Below are 6,258 nucleotides of genomic sequence, written 5' to 3'. Positions count from 1 at the left end.
TTAATAGTATATTGCACATTTTGGTGCGTAGAATATTGCATCTTTAATTCTTTAAAATGTTTCAATCTCACTGATCAATGTTAAAAATAAAACAAATATCCAAGTTTATAAAACATAAACGATTCAACAAAAAAGTAAGTCACCAAATCGGTTTTTTTTGGTTATTCACAAAACAGAACCAAAACTGAACCGTCGGTTTCTAATTCGTTTTATTTATTTATTTTTTTGGTGTTTCGGTTTCAACTCGGTTTTTCCGGTTTATGCACACCCCTAATATGAGCATTGGTTTTAAGCATATGTAAATCTTTGTAATTATTATTCTTACCTACTAATATTATTGTTGATCAGTTTGGGCATGGACAATCAAACCCTACATATCTTCTAGAATTACAATCAGGTCATTTGGTTAAGAGGTATGTTATGAGAAAGAAGCCCCCTGGGAAGCTTCTTCAATCCGCTCATGCTGTCGAGAGAGAGTTTCAGGTAATTAACTAATTATACGTATATATATTTTCGTGTTTGCGCGATTGATTTCATAAGTTTAATTAATGTGACAGGTGCTTAATGCATTAGGTACTCATACACTCGTTCCTGTACCCAAAGTGTTCTGTTTGTGTACCGATTCGAGTGTGATCGGAACTCCGTTTTATATTATGGAGTTTTTGGAGGGGCGGATATATCTAGACCCGATGTTACCTGTATGAACCCGAGCCTCTGGTTTATTTTGTAAATCGTTACTTGGATTGTAATTAGTTATATATTAATATGTTTATTATCTGTAAATTTTTATGATAGGGTGTGGCGCCTGATAAAAGGAGGGCTTTATACCATGCAACTTCTAATGCTTTAGCTTCTCTTCATTCTGTTGACGTGTATGCAATTGGTTTGGGAAGCTTTGGGCGACGAAACAATTACTGTCAACGACAGGTGTGTTGACTTTAAACCATGAAATTTTGACCTTTTTTCATTTTTTTGTAAATATGGATTATAGATTATAGGGAAAGTCATAAAAATATTCATTTTGACGGAGGATATTAACAAAATGAACTTGACCTTTTGAAATTAAAAAATAACCATAACTTTTTATTTAATTTCAAATAGTTTCCACCAATCAAAGGACTCGTGTCACAGATCACTGACTGATTAAACCCTTGATTAAATCTCTTGCGCGATTTTATTTTGTAAAGAAAATCAAGTTTTTTAATTCGTGGGGCCTCCGACGCAGTGAGCCAGATAGAAATCTGCTGCGCAAAAGACACTTGTCGGGCTCTGGTTGATCTGTAATTATTTAAAGTCAACGCTATTTTGTTAACTTTCTCTGTCAAAATGGATATTTTCGTGATTTTTTCTATATTTTATTGGCATCACGAATAATACTTTTTTCGTGAAAATATTAAAGGTCGAAAGGTGGGCAAATCAGTATATCGCTTCAACTGGTGAAGGAAAATCCGAAAGGAACCCTAAAATGTTGGAGTTGATTAAGTGGTTGCGTGAGAATATACCGTCTGACGATTCTTCCGGAAGCAAAGCAGGTCTTGTTCATGGCGATTTTCGGATGGATAATTTAGTCTTTCATCCTATTGAGGTTTGCATTATGTATTACTCCCTCCGTCCCTCTACAAGTGTCATAGTTTGAAAAACACAAAATTTAAGAAAGTTTGAATGATTGCACTTTTTTCTTAACAAATTACTATAATGCCCTTGACATATATAAAAAGACAAAATTTAAGAAAGTTGGAATGATTGTATTTTAAGGGTAAAATTGGAAATTAATTAATAAAGTTTGAAATTGGACATTTGTAATGGGACAAACTAAAAAGGAAATGTAGACACTTTCAAAGGGACGGAGGGAGTATAATTTTTTTTCGTAATTTGGTTTATTAATACTTCTTGTTAATATTCTAATATTATGTGAAATGCAGGATAGAGTGATTGGTATTCTTGATTGGGAGTAATCAACTCTTGGAAATCAAATGTGTGATATTGCATACTGTTGTATGGTAAATACATATTTATTTTACTTAAAACATATTTGTAAAGTGAAAATTAATCACCTTTTCTTTCTTTTTATTTTTTTCGACAGTTGTACATTGCAGATTTCACACAGGATAAAGTGAAACATAATAACGGTTTTGAACTTAACCTCCCGGAAGGAGTTCCTTCTTTAGAAGAATATCTAACAGACTACTGTTCTGCTGCTGTAAGTTTGATACATATAACATATATTAAATATAATAACTATTATAATATTTAATAATATTTTATTTTATTTTAGGGAAAACCATGGCCTGCTGCCGGTTGGAAGTTTTATATTGCATTTTCACTTTTTCGCGACGCTTCAATCTTAGCTGGTGTCCATAGCAGATACATCATGGTATGATGGAATAATAATTTTGTATTTTTTTAATTGAAATAACTTGAAAAAAATGTATAAACTTTTTAAATATTTTAGGGTAACTCGTCAGGTGGAAAGCGTGCCCAAGATGCAGGGGAGAAGGCGAATAATCTTATACAAATTGCTTGGTCTTATATACAAAGGGAAAATGTTTTGTCACTAAATCCTCCATCTGGTAACTTTATTTATTTTGCTTAAATAATATAAATTTACGAGTGAATTATGCACATGTTAATGGACCGTTTTTTTTAATTGTAGTTACAAATGGAAAAGATCAAGGGCTAGAAAGTGGAGGCAGATTTGTTCCTAATAAAAAAGTTAAGGATTTAAGAGAGAAACTAATAAAATTTATTGAAGAACGTGTGTATCCGATGGAGCAAGAGTTTAGTAAGCTTGCTCAGTCGGATAAACGCTGGACGATACATCCACACGAGGAAAAGTTAAAAGAGATTGCAAAGAAAGAAGGATTATGGAATCTTTTTATACCTGTAAGTGTATATTTATTAATTACAAGTGCATATTTAATATTTAATATACGTTAGTTTTTGTAAATTTTATTACTTGTAATGCAGCTTGATAGTGCTGCAAGGGCAAGAGAAATTCTTTTTGGAGGAAAACGCGATGATGTCATCGGAACGGGATTCCCCAACCAATTGGGTGCAGGCCTTTCGAATCTTGAATATGGATACCTTTGTGAGATTATGGGTCGGTCTGTGTGGGCCCCACAGTTGTTCAATTGTGGGGCACCTGATACCGGAAATATGGAGGTAAAAAGTTAAAACCTTTAAAAGATTAGTAAAAAATAGATTAAAAAGACTTAAGTAATTTGATTTTATTTTTTAAAGGTATTATTGCGGTACGGAAACAAAGAACAACTTTAAGAATGGCTGATTCCGTTATTAAATGGAACGATTCGGTCTGGATTTGCAATGACCGAACCGCAAGTTGCCTCTTCTGATGCAACTAATATAGAGTGTTCTATAAAAAGGTATTCTATTAATGGTGGGATATTTAAATGATTCGTGGTTTGACATCACTTTTCCGTTAAAAACTATCTGGGATTAACGGCAAGGACTAAACGTGATGCCCTCTAACGAATGGTTGGACTAAGTTTGCAATTTTTTAATCTGTAGACCAAACTTGCAATATGTTCAAACAACAGGGACAATTTCTGCAATTTTATATAATTAAAATAATAAAATTAAAATTATACGAGAATTTTAATTAAGTTAATAACCTGAACAGAGAAGGTGATACGTATGTAATAAACGGAAAGAAATGGTGGACAAGTGGAGCAATGGATCCAAGATGCAAACTCCTTATACTTATGGTTAGTTAAATTATACGAGAGTTGACTTTTTTAGGTCAAACATGGTTCTTCTGAGTTGACTTTATTTAACCACATGAAAACACAGGGGAAAACCGACTTCAATGCACCAATTCACAAGCAACAATCCATGATTCTTGTAGACATCAATACTCCCGGTGTTAAAATAATAAGACCTTTAACTGTATTCGGGTTCGATGACGCACCTCACGGGCACGCTGAGGTTTGGTTTGAAAACGTCCGTGTGCCAGCTAAGAACATACTGTTGGGAGAGGGTCGAGGCTTTGAGATTGCACAGGTGACAATTAATCGCCAAATTACCCTTTAAACAGACTGTTTAACTTGATTATGAAGTAAACGTGTTGAATATTTGCAGGGTCGGTTGGGTCCCGGTAGGTTGCATCACTGCATGAGGTTAATCGGTGCAGCGGAGCGAGGGATGCAGTTAATGGTTCAGAGATCTGTTGAAAGAAAAACATTTGGCAAATTAATAGCTCAACATGGCTCATTTGTTTCTGATTTAGCTAAGGTGATTATTTGAATAGTATTATTTTATTAATTTATTTTGGTTACTTAAATGTTGGAGATATTTTAATGCAGTGCCGAATAGAATTAGAGAAAACTAGATTATTAGTATTTGAAGCTGCAGACCAACTTGATCGGTTTGGAAACAAGAAAGCACGTGGGGCCCTTGCAATGGCCAAGGTAAACTTTAATCCTCACATTGTAGTTGACTATTAACCTTGTTTGTGTTCATTCGCTAAAAAATGAGTGTCCATGTTCATTTGTTAATATTATAAACGAACAGTTCACAAAAATAAACGACACAAATAGACGGACATAGATGAACGAACATAACCGAGTGAACACCAGTTTAAAAGGGAACGTGTACATTAATTTGCTGCGCCTAAAAAGTAAACTTGGATTCATTGTAATGGGTAATGTTTTAATTTCATAAAACAAAACTAAACCGTGGCGGGCCTAAAATATTATAATGAGTGTGTATAGAGACGTAAACAAACGAACATAAATGAGTTTAAACGAACAAACTAAAAGAACGTATAACGAACGAACGTAGACGAGCGTCAACTAACGAACATACACAAGCGTAAATGAATAAACGTACAAGAAATGTGTTCATGTTCGTGCGTTGAACGCAAAACATTGTTCATGCCAGTTTGTTTATTAAATAAACGAACTTCCTGCCGAACATTTCACAAAATGTTCACTGATCGTGCCAGTTCATTTACAGGCCTTTTGAGATATGAGTTAGGCAACGGGCCAAAACAAGTTTGGTTGACCTGAAAGTGCCTTTTGACCATTTTAAAAAATATATGATTTATTAATCATGATTCATGATAATATGAACAATATTAGTTAAATGATTTACGAAGTTGAAGCTTTGACCTATTTGCAATTAATATTATATGATATATGACAGGTGGCAGCTCCAAACATGGCGCTGCAGGTTCTAGACACGGCGATGCAAGTGCATGGTGCAGCCGGAGTGTCTGGAGACACTGTTTTGGCGCACCTTTGGGCTACGGCCAGAACTCTTAGAATTGCAGATGGCCCAGATGAAGTTCATATAGGAACAATTGCTAAACTAGAATTAAAGAGAGCTAAACTTTGAAGTTTGAAATTGTGTCATATATGCATACATAATAGACTATATTGAAGTATATGATGTAAGATGTTTAAAGAATGTGCCAAGAATAAACTGTTGTTTTGTAATAATATGAAGAGATTTATACCGTCATGGTGTGGTGATTTTATGTTTGCTTAAATATGTAATTGACCATTCATTTATTTTACAGCAAATTTTAGAAGTTTTGTCATTAATATCTACAACCTTTTAAATATATTTTATAGATATTTTAATTTTTTTGATTAATCATTAATTTTTTTTAGAAATTGGACAAAGAACTGTCTATACTATTAATTTGAATTGATTTTTATATACCTACAGCTATACATATTTGAATAAAAATAAACATAGTCCGTGTGTATATATTGATAATTCAAGACAAGTGTGTTGTTTTACTAGGAAAATATTTCAGTAAAAGCCTCAATTATTGAAGTTCGTTGAAACCCTAAAACCATCGTCAGAATCGGTTGGCGGTGCTTAAGTGGTGGTGGTTGGTTGGTGGTAGACGTGCACAAAAAAACCGGTTCCGGAACCTAACTGGTGGAACCGAACCGGAACCGGTTCCAGTTCCAACCCGGTTGGTACAATACCCGGTTTGGGTATTTTTGTACCCGAAAATCGTACCCGGTTCTCCTATTTGTATGTCACTATCAGTTCCAACCCGGTTCTTAATTGTAACCGGTTCGGTTCGTACCCGGAAAAACCGGTTCTGGCGGGTTTTTTTTTGAAGAGTCAAACAAAAGCCAAACTAGCCGTTGGAACCGGTTCCAACGGTAATATAGCCGTTGGAACCGGTTTTTTAGACACCAATTAGCCGTTGGAACCGGTTCCAACGGTAATATTACCGTTGGAACCGGTTCCAACGGTAATATAGCCGTTGGAACGGGT

At 34.5% G+C, this 6,258-nt stretch overlaps 1 pseudogene across 1 annotated transcript; it reads left to right on the top strand.

Moving 5' to 3' along the window:
* The first annotated feature begins 321 nt into the window (after window positions 1-321).
* LOC143591486 (putative acyl-CoA dehydrogenase IBR3) lies at window positions 322-5,493 on the top strand (annotated as a pseudogene). The gene is made up of 16 exons (XR_013145696.1): window positions 322-483; window positions 558-698; window positions 796-927; window positions 1,400-1,585; window positions 1,923-2,000; window positions 2,084-2,200; window positions 2,276-2,374; window positions 2,453-2,570; window positions 2,654-2,883; window positions 2,968-3,162; window positions 3,241-3,383; window positions 3,641-3,725; window positions 3,811-4,020; window positions 4,099-4,251; window positions 4,323-4,427; window positions 5,164-5,493. The product of XR_013145696.1 is annotated as a putative acyl-CoA dehydrogenase IBR3 (transcript).
* The last annotated feature ends 765 nt before the right edge of the window (window positions 5,494-6,258 follow it).

Source organism: Bidens hawaiensis, unplaced genomic scaffold, assembly GCF_021521415.1.
Source record: "Bidens hawaiensis isolate Kalapana, Puna unplaced genomic scaffold, B.hawaiensis_p1.1 tig00039707_1, whole genome shotgun sequence".
NCBI classification, from domain to species: Eukaryota; Viridiplantae; Streptophyta; class Magnoliopsida; order Asterales; family Asteraceae; genus Bidens; species Bidens hawaiensis.
This window is presented reverse-complemented; position numbering and strand designations above follow the sequence as displayed.